At 34.7% G+C, this 12,641-nt stretch overlaps 1 protein-coding gene across 5 annotated transcripts in view; it reads right to left on the bottom strand.

Annotated features, from left to right (window-relative positions):
- ZEB1 (zinc finger E-box binding homeobox 1) overlaps positions 1-12,641 on the bottom strand; it is a 185,041-nt gene that overhangs the window by 151,445 nt on the left and 20,955 nt on the right. The gene's annotated exons all lie outside the window — the stretch shown is intronic.

Raw genomic sequence — 12,641 nt, 5'->3', positions numbered from 1 at the left:
CCAATATGGCACATGTATACATATGTAACAAGCCTGCATGTTGTGCGCATGTACCCTAGAACTTAAAGTATAATAATAAAAAATGAATTTAAAAAATTTAAAAAAAGAATTATGAAAAATCATAAAGCTTAAATTTGAATAATTCCTAATAGTTACACTCATTTTACATCAAAAATGGTTCAGCACTTAAAATCACAATGTTTCATAAAATCACAATGACTATGGATAAAGTTAATACTGACTGAAACACTAAATCTTATGAAAATAAGGGCAACACTTGGAGTTTGAAAAACGCAAATAGGTAACAGAATAAAGTCTGATTATATCAAAATAAAGCTCATATATTAGATTTGTATCCTATGTATTACAGATTATATGCTTTACATGTATTATATAGAATATGTATTATGCTTATGGACTATATAAAGAATTAGTATACAGTAAAACACACCACACTGAATTTTACTAAACATAATGTTTTGTCTTATTTAGAAACTTCTTTAAGGATAAACATTGTAACTGGTGAAGTATCAGTATACCAGCAAAATACTACTTCATGAAAAATTTCCAGTTAACAGAAGTCTGGATTACAGTCCATTGCTTTATTTTAAATTTCTGTTACATAACTGTAGAAGTCTTGTTATACCATGAAATGTGCTGAATACATGCAAACTTAAAGGAATATTTTTAGCTAACCTCTAAAGGATATCAGATAATAATGTATTACAAAAATAAGGATGTAGTTAATTTATGAAGGATAAACACAATTTTCAGTAGTGACATTGTCAAAGAAGATTATTGTGCTAAAAAAGACAATTGCCCTGACCCAATAAAAGAGTCTCTTATGATTTAAACAGCAGAGAGAAAATAATCTAGCATAATTCCAATGTTGGTGCTATAATAAAAGGTAGGAAAAAAAGAAGTCCACATAAATACCTAATACAGTCTTTGTATTTCTTAGAAAATAAAGAATTCTAAAATAGCAAGTAAAGAATTTTTAAAATTCTATGCTTATCAGACTGATGCTGAAAAGTTATTTAGTCTAGTAAAAAAAGAGTTTCTGAAAAAACTAGAAAAAATTAAATGATCTACTCAATTTTAAAACTTATTTTTGTTTTGAGGCAGACACTACGAAAGATTCTATATTCAGAAATAAAATCCTATTTTGCTAAAAAGATATTTCCAGGGCAACTGTACCATAAGCGTAAGGTCTAGCAGTTTATAATTACTATATTTCTTTTCAGTTGCTACTGGAAAATATACATTCAAGACAGATTCTTAATTCTCTTCCATGACTCCAGATACTCAGCTAACACTGAGGTTGAAACTATGCCCAAGTCCTTGCACATTCACACAAGGTTGCTATTTGGCTGTAAAGGAGCCTTTTAAAAGAGAGAAAGTGAACATAATGGAGGAGAAGGGAACTGAGGAGAAAGAAAAGCTGCTTTTGTGCCATATGAATTATTTATTCAGTCAAGCAATGAACTCACTACTTCTAACTCTAACAATTTATCAGAGAACTCTAAATAGTGAACTCAAAGGCTAAGTTTAAAAATTATCATTATTCAGCCAAGTTGTAATTTTTTCCACTTGAAAATGTTTTTAAAACATAAATTGTATTTTATCCAGCAATTTCAATTTCCAATTTATAAATTTTATAAATCAGACCCCAAGTGTTAATTTTTAAAACAGACCCCAAAAAACCCCAGATAATAACGTTTATCACAGGCTAATAGGAATTAACAAACTACTCATTTTTTGTTCTTCTTAGTTTAGGAAGCTAATTATAGACATGTCAATTCATGAAACTTTAATTACTATTTGTGTTCAACTGATAACCAAGTATCTTAAACTAGTTCAAGAAAAGCTTTCTTCATCTGGTGAGTGCTGTTGAGATTTATTTTACCAAAGTTCCATGAGGTAGTCCTAGTTCTTGATCAGTACAGACAGACTAGAGTCAGATTTCCCTTACAATCAGTAATGTTTGGTTGCCTAAATTATTAATAGAGATTAAGTCACTTTGGAATAAGAACAGAGATAAGGTACTTCCTTCTTGAAAAGAGAAATAATCAGGTCCAATCTGTGCCCAAATGGCCTTTTCTTACATATCAAAAATGATGCAGAATTTTTGCCACCTTTCTCATCACAAAATAATTTACTTAAAAAATATGAATAGAATAGAGAGATCACACATTTATGGTCAATTGATTTTCAATAAGGATGCTGAGAACACACAATGGGGAAAAAACAGTCTCTTCAATAAATGGTGTTGGGAAAACTGAATGTCCCCATGCAGAAGAATGAAATTAGACCCTCATCTCACATCATTTACAAAAATCAACTCAAAATTGATTAAATACTTAAACATGAAACCTGACACTATAAAGCTCCTAGAAGAAAACATAGGAAAAAAGCTCTGACACTGGTATGGGCAATGATTTTCTAAATATGACCCTAAAAGTATAGGCAACAAAAGCAAAAGTAGACAAATGGGATTACACCAAACTAAAAATTTCTGCTCAGCAAAGAAAACAATCAAGAGTGAAGAGACAACCTGCAGAATGGGAGAAAATATTTGAAAACACACCATACAGCTGATAAGAAATTAGTATCCAAAATATGTAACAGCTGAAACAACTAAATAGCAAGAAAATAAATAAACCTAATTAAAAAACAGGCAAAGGGCGTTTGCCTGTTTTCTCAAGAGATGACATACAAATTGCCAACAGGTATATGAAATAATGCTCAACATGACTAATCATCAGGAAATGCAAATTAAAACCCCATGAGACACTACCCCACACAGAGTAGAATGGTGATTATCAAAAAGATGAAAGAGAACAAGTGCTGATGAGGATGTAAGAGAAGGAAACCCCTGTACGCTGTTGCTGGGAATGTAAATTAGTACAGCCACTATGGAAAACAGTATGGAGGGTCCTCAAAAAACTAACGATGGAGCTATCATATGATCCAGCAGTCACACCACTAGTCATAAATACAAAAGAAATGAAATCAGTATGTTGATGAGGTACCTGCACTCCCATGTTCATTTCAGCATTATTCATAATAGCCAGGATACGGAATCAACCTAAGTATCCATCAACAGATGAACTGATAAGAGAAAATGTGGTATATGCACACAACAGAATACTATTCAGCCTTCAAAGAGAAGAAAATCCTGTCAGTTGCAACGACATGGATGAACCTGGAGGACATTATAATAAGTGAAATAAGCTAAGGTACAGAAAGAGAAATGCCAATGATCTCACTTATACATGGAATCTAAAAAAGTCTAATCATAGAAGCAGAGAGTGGAATGGTGGTAACCAGAGACTGGGGTGTAGAAGGGCTGGGGAAATGTTGGTCAAAGGATACAAAATTTCATCTAAACAGGAGAAATAAATTCAAGAGATCTATGGTACATCATAGGCCTACAGTTAATATATTGTACACCTGAAAATTGTGAAGAGTACATTTTAGGTGTTCTCACCACAAAAAAAGTATGTGAGGTAATGCATATGTCAATTAGCTTGATTTAGCCATTCCACAATGTGTACATATATCAAAAAATAACGTTGTACACCATAAATATAATTTTATCAATTTAAATAAATAATAGAAGAGAATGAAAATATTTTGCATTTTGTGTAAATGAATGAATAACATACTTTTTTTGGCTTAAACTAAGTCATTCTGTAACCCAAAACTGACACAGAACACAACTTCTTTTGGAAAGTTACACACTTGTCTCCTTATACTTTCATTTTCTATTTGAAATGGTTTGAAAATACCTAAGTCTCAGAAGTGTCTATCTCACATAATTTTACGGGAGTCTATTCCTTTTTTTTTTTTTTTTTTTTTGAGACAGAGTCTCACTGTCACCCAGGCTGGAATGCAATGGCGCAATATCAGCTCATTGCAACCTCCACCTCCCAGGTTCAAGCGATTCTCCTGTCTCAGCCTCCTGAGTAGCTGGGATTACAGGAGCCTGCCACCACACCTGGCTAATTTTTGTATTTTTAGTAGAGATAGGGTTTCACTTTGTTGGCAAGGCTGGTCTCAGACTCCTGACCTCAAGTGATCCACCCCCTCCCAGAGTGCTGGGATTACAGGTGTGAGCCACTGCATCTGGCCTAGACTTTTTTAAAACAAAAAAACCAGAAGAGCAATCCATATGTTTTGTGTATTTCCCCCAACTTGCTCCTTTTTCTAGGTACAGCTGATATTCCCTGCTTCTGCTTTTTTCCCAGACAAATCACTTGGTAATATATAGGCACTGATTCTCCTTGATTATACCCATATTTTACAGAATGAGAATTAAGGCCGGTAGAGTAGTTAAAATTCACCTAAGTTACAGTGAGGAAAGTAAGGCCCACACAACCTATGCTACTAACCCAGATATCTACAACTAGTGTGTGGCACAGCAAAGATTTAAAAACATGTTTCCAGACACCATCTGTTGCTCTTTGCAAAATGTCCCCATTAATTCCCCTGAAGGACCCTGGAATTCTTATCTGGGAGTCTATACAACTGATAAAATCTTTGCAACACACTTTAGTAATAATTCACTGTGAGGCTTAAAAGGGTATGCCCAATAATTCTACTCCTGGGATTCTATCCTATCATAAAAATCTAACTCGTCAGACAAGCTTCATATATAATTATCCTGTCTAGTATTTACGATAAAAATTGTTTTAAATTTTTTTAATTTTTCAAAATGTCCAATAATAAGAGGAGATGCTATTTCCACTATAATGAAGAAATTTAAAATGTTTGTTAAAGTTTTATGGAAGTGTTAAAAGAGGTATTTTGCTATGTCAAGTGACCTGTCAGGAGGCAACAAGTTATAAAAATATATAAATGTATGCTAAATAAGTATTTTCAATCAAATAAATCATTAGATCTTACCCAGGCATGGTGGCTCATGCCTGTAGTCCCAGCTACCTGGGAGGCCAAGACAGGAGGATCACTTGAGCCCAGGAGTTCAAGGTCAGCCTGGGCAAAACAGCTAGACCTCAACTCTAAAAACATTAAAATTAAAATAACACAGATGTATGCTAAAAAATGTTTTCAATAAAATAAATCCATAGATCTTCACTGAGTGAGATTCTATCACATTAAGACTGACAGAGGCAAGACTGGAGCCTTCTTTTAAACAGGTGGCAGTTATACAGGGAGAGAGAATGATCTACTTTCTCTAAGAAATACATGGCTTTAGTTTCTTTAAACTGGCATTGCACAATTCATTTTCTCCCTCATAGGGATGAAAGACCTGCCTCAATAATCACCTGAAGGTAGTAAAAAAATGAGTTTCCTAACACCTCCCCAACCACATAAAAAACTTCAAGGTCCTCATTATTAAAGCTGAGCTGTATCTTACTTTGGAAAACTGTAATAAATATCTTCCAAGCATTTTTGAGAGACTAAAGGAAAGTCCTCCTTTAAAGCACCACATCTCACTTATCAAAGCTTTAAACCATACTCAGTAGTTACAGGCCTTAAACTTAAAAATCTGTAAATCTTGTCTTATCTTAACCCCAAGGAAAAGACTGAATTAGCAAAAGTACAGTCTGAAGATGGTAACTGACTTAATTGAGCATGCATGGTTATACTTTTAAGACAGAAATGGGACTTACAATGTATGTAATTTGACAAGATTTAAGTTCCCTTCACACAATAAGAACAACCAGACTAAAGGCAGTGAAAAAACGGTGATATTTTTCCTAAGAGTATGTTTTTCTATTTTAGATGGTATTTCATTTTTTTTTTCAATAAGTGGTCTGCTCTTGACTTACCAAGACATGATAAAGAATCACATTACATGGCTTTATCTCCTCAAAAAAGAAAAAAAAACTCTATATGCAAAAGTTAGAGTTTCACTTATGTATTTATTTTTTGCTAAAAGCAGTATTTTTACTGTGAAAGCCATCTAATTTAAAATAAATCATTAAGGGCAACTACTAAAACACCTCAAAAAGGTACTATTTCATTCAAATTTGTAAGTACTAAACTCACATCATCCTAACTTTATTTTGGGCCTAAGGTTTCCATGTATCAACAACTCATATTCTTTTACTAGTTTCTGTAACTAGAATTCTGAAAACCAACTATCCAGTTACTTAAAATAACCCTGAAGTAGCTGAAACATCCAAGTTACCAAGAAATTTCCTATAGTTCTGTTCACAGGGAGGTAAAGAGTTTTCCACACAAGACATATAATTTTTCTTCTGAAACAAAGAGATGAGGTACAGTGAACAAATTGTAAAATTAACTAGTAGTTGTCACAAGCTTCCCTATAAATTCCTTACATTTTAATGATGACTATTCCTACTTCTAACCAACTGGACCCAGTAAGAAAACTGCAGCTTCTGCTTCAAACTAGCTCATGTGATGTAAACCAAATTACGTAACTTTTTGAGGTTCTCAGTTCTATCTCTAAAATGAACCAGACCAGATGGATTTTTAAGGTCCCTTTCCACTTTAAGAATCTGTATTTCATTTTCTTTGAGACTTTTAAAAATCTTTTTCAAAGGTGGTAAGGCATGTTTGGAAGAAGGAAAAAAAATTCTTTCTTTTTACAGTAAAAGAAAATATTTTCACCTTTTTCTGACAATCTGCACAGAAAAGTTTTTTAGGCTCTCTCTTAGCATTTTCAATACCCCCTTGGGATCTAGGGAAGCTAATTTCCCTTTTAACAAGATGATCTCTATAAATGAATGAGGCTGTTTCTGCTAATGGCCTCCTTTTCACCATTCTCCTTTTAGAGTATCAGCTACTAATTCCAACTGGGCAGGTTTACCTAGATGTCCTGCTTAATCAAGGTGGGCCTCATAACCCACACAAGTTGATCTCCCATAAAAGGTGTTAGCGGTTGATTTGATTTTGTCTTTAGCTCTTTATGGGAACATCAAGGCTTCTGGGAAGTAGCTTTATACAGGTGGACAACTCATAACACTTAGGATCTACATTCACCACATAAAATGCTGCAAACCTACAAAACAAAATGAATTTTAGGTTACCAGTTTACATTCCTGTTATTAAGAAAATTCTAAAACGTAAATTTAATGTTTCTACTTTAAAAGGTTTAATAGGATTTATTACATTACATAATACCATCCCCCCACCAATCTGTTTTCTTCTATCACAGTGTATACTTTAATCTTCAGCTAAATGGAGTAGCTGACAAATGGAGTGATTTAAGAGCACTATAAATGAAAAAACTAGTCAACGAAAATGCTGAATACATAAATCGTTTAGTGAAATGTCTGTGAATATGGATATTGAACATGCTAATTTGGGCTTGACCCCCTCCCCAACTCACTTCTGCCTCTCCCAAATTGTAAAATCCAAACAAATTCTTCCAGTAGAAAACTAGTCAAACATTAACATCTGGATAAATTTTTAAATATTTTTATTTTCTGTATTTTCCCATATCAGAATATTGGACATCTCCTCTGGTAATATTTTTCATCAACTTAAATTTCAAGTTAAGATTTCTTTTTCATTGAATCTATTAAAAAGAATCCTAAGCTTTAACTACTAAAGCTTAACTACTTAAGCTTTAATCACTAAACTACTGATTCAGAAAAACAAACATGAATTAGTTCGCAACTATTCCAGTAGTCCACCTTAATATGCTCAAAATAACCCAGAACAAGTTAAAATGTCCAAGATAGCAAGAAAATTCCCACAATCGGAGTCTAAAAGGAGGTAAGGGTCTTTTCACTCAAGGTACTGAATAGAGCTTTTCTTCTAACACAAAGTGTATGAGGTACAGCGAACAAACTGTAAAGGTAACTAGTTCTTTTGTCATATGGTCCCCTACAACCTTCTTATATTTTAACAATTAATGACTATTGGCAGCTTCTAACCAGTAAGGATACAATAGTTTCTGCTGTGGAAATTGAAGTGAGCCTAAGCATATTACTAATTTTCTAAGATTATCAGAACTCAAACCAGAAAATTTAAATGAGTAACATTCAAGAATTTTCTATTTCATTACTGTAAAGACATTTAATCTTAAATACTTATTTAAGTATATTTATATGCATTTTACACTTGAGTTGACAAATTGTCAAAATTACCAAATTTACATAAAAATACACAAATAATCTTTTAATATATACTACATATATCCATGAACATATGAAAAACTTATATTACTGGGAAACAATCTAATCTAATTATTGATTTTAAAAAGTGAGATTTTAAAAAGCCCATGGCTATATATTTACTTAATATAATTTGTCAGTTAATGTGCCTATTACATAACCAAAGACACCGGATCGAATGGGAACCAAAAATACCAACCAGCAACCCATCTAGTCGGCTCTGCATTTATGTATGATATCACCAGGATCCAGCGAGGCTGTTAGAAAAAGTATGGAGAAGACAGAAAGTCCACCTACACTTAGCCTGCACCTTTTCCTCAGAAAGAACTATCACCCCATTCCCCAAGGAACCTCTATAATAGAAAAAGACAAACGTGGGGATTATGCCAAATTGACCCCAAGCTTTATTCTCCTCCTCCAGGCACATTCAGTAAAAACATCTAAACACACATCTGATTTGACAGGCAATTGGGTTTACAAAGAATGTGGTGAAATGAAATCATACTTGGAGCATTCATGGGTTCTGTGTCAAAGGTCACTTAGTAGTATTTCAGTTGCTGCCTAAGATTTAAAGCGGGCAGAGCACAGAGAGCCACCAAACCATAGCACATCTGCTCTAAAAGACACCTTCAGAATCATCTCCTCCAACCTTTTCATTATACAAACACATTTTGTAACATATTTGATTAACTCTGAATTTTCCTAAGAGCTATGATAGAATGATACTAATTTGTGTGAAAGACATACACACACAAAAACAAAGATAAGCAGGCACAACCACAAAATGAAAAATTCTATAAATCAAAGGCTGTGCTTTAAAAGTATATGATAAGAAATAAAATTTAAAAAAATGTCTATGATAAATAATGAAATCTTAGGCTTAACACAATACTATAATGGATTACTGGATTTTTATATTTCTCTGAAGGGAAATATTCAGGATACAAATTACAATGCTATGGAAATACATGAAAAGAAATTAGAGCCTTTAAAAGCAAATGAAATATCAGATTGAATCATCTCTAAAAATGAAACAGGATTAATTGCTAAAGTTATCAAACATTCTAAAAATGATTAACTTAAAATGTTAACTACAGTTTAGTGCTAAAATGAATTAACTTTTTCCTGTGCCACAATATAACAGAAAGCTCTTAAGAGCTTCACGAAACAAAACCACTCAGAAAGAAAAATGGGGGAGGGGAAGGGTAAAAGGATCGGCAAGGAAACTGAGAATAAATGCATCCACTAGGCCAGTGGCTAAAAATTAGAAGAGCAAGTGCATTTTGTTTTCACCGTCCTTGGAATGTGTACCCAACAGCTATGAAACAAAGAGGTGAGATGTGCTGCTACAAACACAAACAAAAATTTTGCTCTACTACTATAAAAAAAGGAGGTAGCTTTTCTTGCAGGGGAGAGATACAAGATTTAGAATTCATACTTTAAGTACAGCTGGCATGTCAGGTAAAATTTGAAACTTTTGTATTTATATTCCAAATATTTCTGGAGCTTTCCAACAAGCTTATCCATATGGGGGAATAAATTATATGCAGCAAGTCCAATTTATTCCTGTCTTTTCAGCAAACCAGATCTAACCTCAATCTATGTTTAAAAAGCTAGAGTTGAAGTAAGAAAGCTTATCTATTCCACTCTCTGCTGCTTCTTATCTGTAGATCTCCAATTATACCACCTCATTTATGAGGATGGTATCATAATGTTCCTCTCTATTCAAACTTCTATTATAACCTTAGGAGCTTTCAACATCAACATAGATGCCTACAGAGATTCAATAATAAACATCCTTTACTCCACTGCTAAGACTTGACCCTCTGTCATAACACTGAACAACCCTATCTCAAAATATCATAAACTCCACCATTTTACTCTCTGATGATAACTTTCTCCCCTTCTACATCTCTCATGACTTCATTTCCACTACCCTCAGAGAGATCTCCAGACCTAAAATTTCTATTTTCCATCAGCTCCCTAATCCTGGGCTCAATTCCTTTCCTACTGGCTCTACCACTAAATAGTTGTGTATGTAAGTTACTTAATCTCTTCTTACCCAGTTTCCATATCTGTAAAATGGGAATAATAGTATGTACCTCATATTCTCTCATTTATTCAACAAGTATTTGGGCCTATAATGTATGTCAGGCACTGAGAATAGCACAGACAACAAAACACACACACCTTGCTCTTATGGAACTTACATTCTAGAATCTTCTGTAACAACTATGGTTGTGGTGAGGGTTAAGAGTTAATATATGTAAAGAATAATGTACAGCACATAACTTGCAATATTTGGCACAGCTGATCATCTAAACTGCTCTAACTTCAACAACTTGGTTTCCCTAAACTCACAACTTTTACTGTACCATCTGGTAAAACCTCAATCCTAGACTAATGTTACATTCTGACCTCCCTCACTAATTTAAGGCTTCTAAGGAAATTATAACGATACAGATTTGTTCCATTAAAAATGTGTGGTTTCTAGTCTTGCTTGGATCTTCAGGTTGGCCCATTGATTATTTCATTTTTTTCTGTTCCTTTTCTTATCTTTGTGGGGCTTCTTTTTCTCTACTTGACTCTGAAACACTTCTGTTCTCCAAGCTCCTGTCTTCTGCCCTTTCTTTCTCTTCAACCCACATACCTTCCCTTGATGGTTTTATGCTTTCAATCACCTCCTGCAAACTGATGAACTCTTCAAGCTGAATTTCCAGCCCAGGACCCCCATCTATATCTGACAGCATCAAGTTGAAAGGTCAACTGCCTTGTTAGCCCTCCTCCACTAGTGATGTCACAACCATCTCAAACTCAAAATATCCATAACTGACTTCCGTACAGTCTCCTCAACTGATTATTCATATATTCACTCTTTGTTTGGTGTCATCACTATTCCTGGAATCACCTCAGCTAGAAACCTTGGAGTTAATCTTGTCTATTTTTTCTCTCCCACTGGTCATTTCCAAGCATCGAGTCCTACTAAATTTACTATTTATTTAAAAAAAAAAATGTATAGACTCTGAAATCTACTCCCTCTTCTCTATTTCTACTAACAGTGTCAGTTTAAGCCCTCGTCACCTCTTACAAAGCTAACTACTTCCCAAATGGCCTCTCTGCCTCCAATCTTTTTCCCTTCAAATTTATCCTTCACAGCAGCTATCAGAGTACTAAACCTGTATACAATCAAATTGGGCCCCTACTTAAAACCCTTCAATGACTGTCCAACTCACAAAAAAATGAAGTTCAAGCTCTTAAACATGGCATTTAAAAAGCTCCCATGATTTGGTTCTGAATCTCTCAGACTCACCTCCAATCACTGTCTTACCCTTATCTCGTATTCCTGCCAACAGAGATCTGCTTGTATGTCCAGAACATTCCATGTTGTTTCTTACCCATGTGCCTTTGCTCCTGTTCTCCTTTAGGCTATTCCTCTCTTCCTATTCCCCTGTGCCCTCTCATTTCAATGCTCATACACACACAAATCAATATCTACCCTTCCTTGTCTCTCCCACTGACCTCCCTTTAGTATTCAGTTCAGGCATTACGTTTTTAAGTAGGCTTTTTCTGGCCATTCTTTCCATTTCTCTGTATTACAGTGACCACACTTTATACAAGTATCTGTTTTGTGACTGTATCCCTGATTTGACTGTGAACTCCCTAAGTATAGAACCACAGCTTTACCTACCATTCCATCTCTAGCACTTGGCACAGTTCCTAGAACATGGTAGGCAAACATCACATGTTTGTAACATCACACTATCCAGTCTCATACCAATACCAAGTCATCAAGTACCAAATTGTAAAGTTACATAAAACTGAAGATCAGAAGCTGGATCATTTGTTTTTCCTTTCTGAATGTTAAGTGCTACTACTAAAATGTTATCAATGGGTCTTAAAGATTAGCTGCTACTCCATTCAACAAAAAACAGATTTCTATATTGCTAGAGTTTGCCCTCTAAATGATTTCAAGTCTATCCTAAAAAAGTAAGTTAGTAATTCATAAAATGTATCTCTAGGTGTTTTGACATCTGAAAAAAAATACATCATGTACCAAAAACAGGATATGCTTGGCATGGAAAGGGAGAAACAACATTTGATGCCACAAACAATGCAATCATCCTAGATAATTCATTTAACCCAATTTTTTTTTTTTTTTTTTTGAGACGGAGTCTCGCTCTGTCACCCAGGCTGGAGTGCAGTGGCCGGATCTCAGCTCACTGCAAGCTCCGCCTCCCGGGTTCACGCCATTCTCCTGCCTCAGCCTCCCGAGTAGCTGGGACTACAGGCGCCTGCCACCTCGCCCGGCTAAGTTTTTTTTTTTTTTGTATTTTTAGTAGAGACGGGGTTTCACTGTGTTAGCCAGGATGGTCTCGATCTCCTGACCTTGTGATCCGCCCGTCTCGGCCTCCCAAAGTGCTGGGATTACAGGCTTGAGCCACCGCGCGCGGCCCCCCCAATTTTTAAAAGGAAAAATTTAATATGAATACATATAAACCTTACAGTAATGCACACAAATAACTTATGGGG

Source organism: Macaca thibetana, chromosome 9 (assembly GCF_024542745.1).
Source record: "Macaca thibetana thibetana isolate TM-01 chromosome 9, ASM2454274v1, whole genome shotgun sequence".
Taxonomy (NCBI): domain Eukaryota; kingdom Metazoa; phylum Chordata; class Mammalia; order Primates; family Cercopithecidae; genus Macaca; species Macaca thibetana.
The sequence above is the reverse complement of the archived record's forward strand: the minus strand, read 5'-3'. Positions and strand labels throughout refer to the sequence as shown.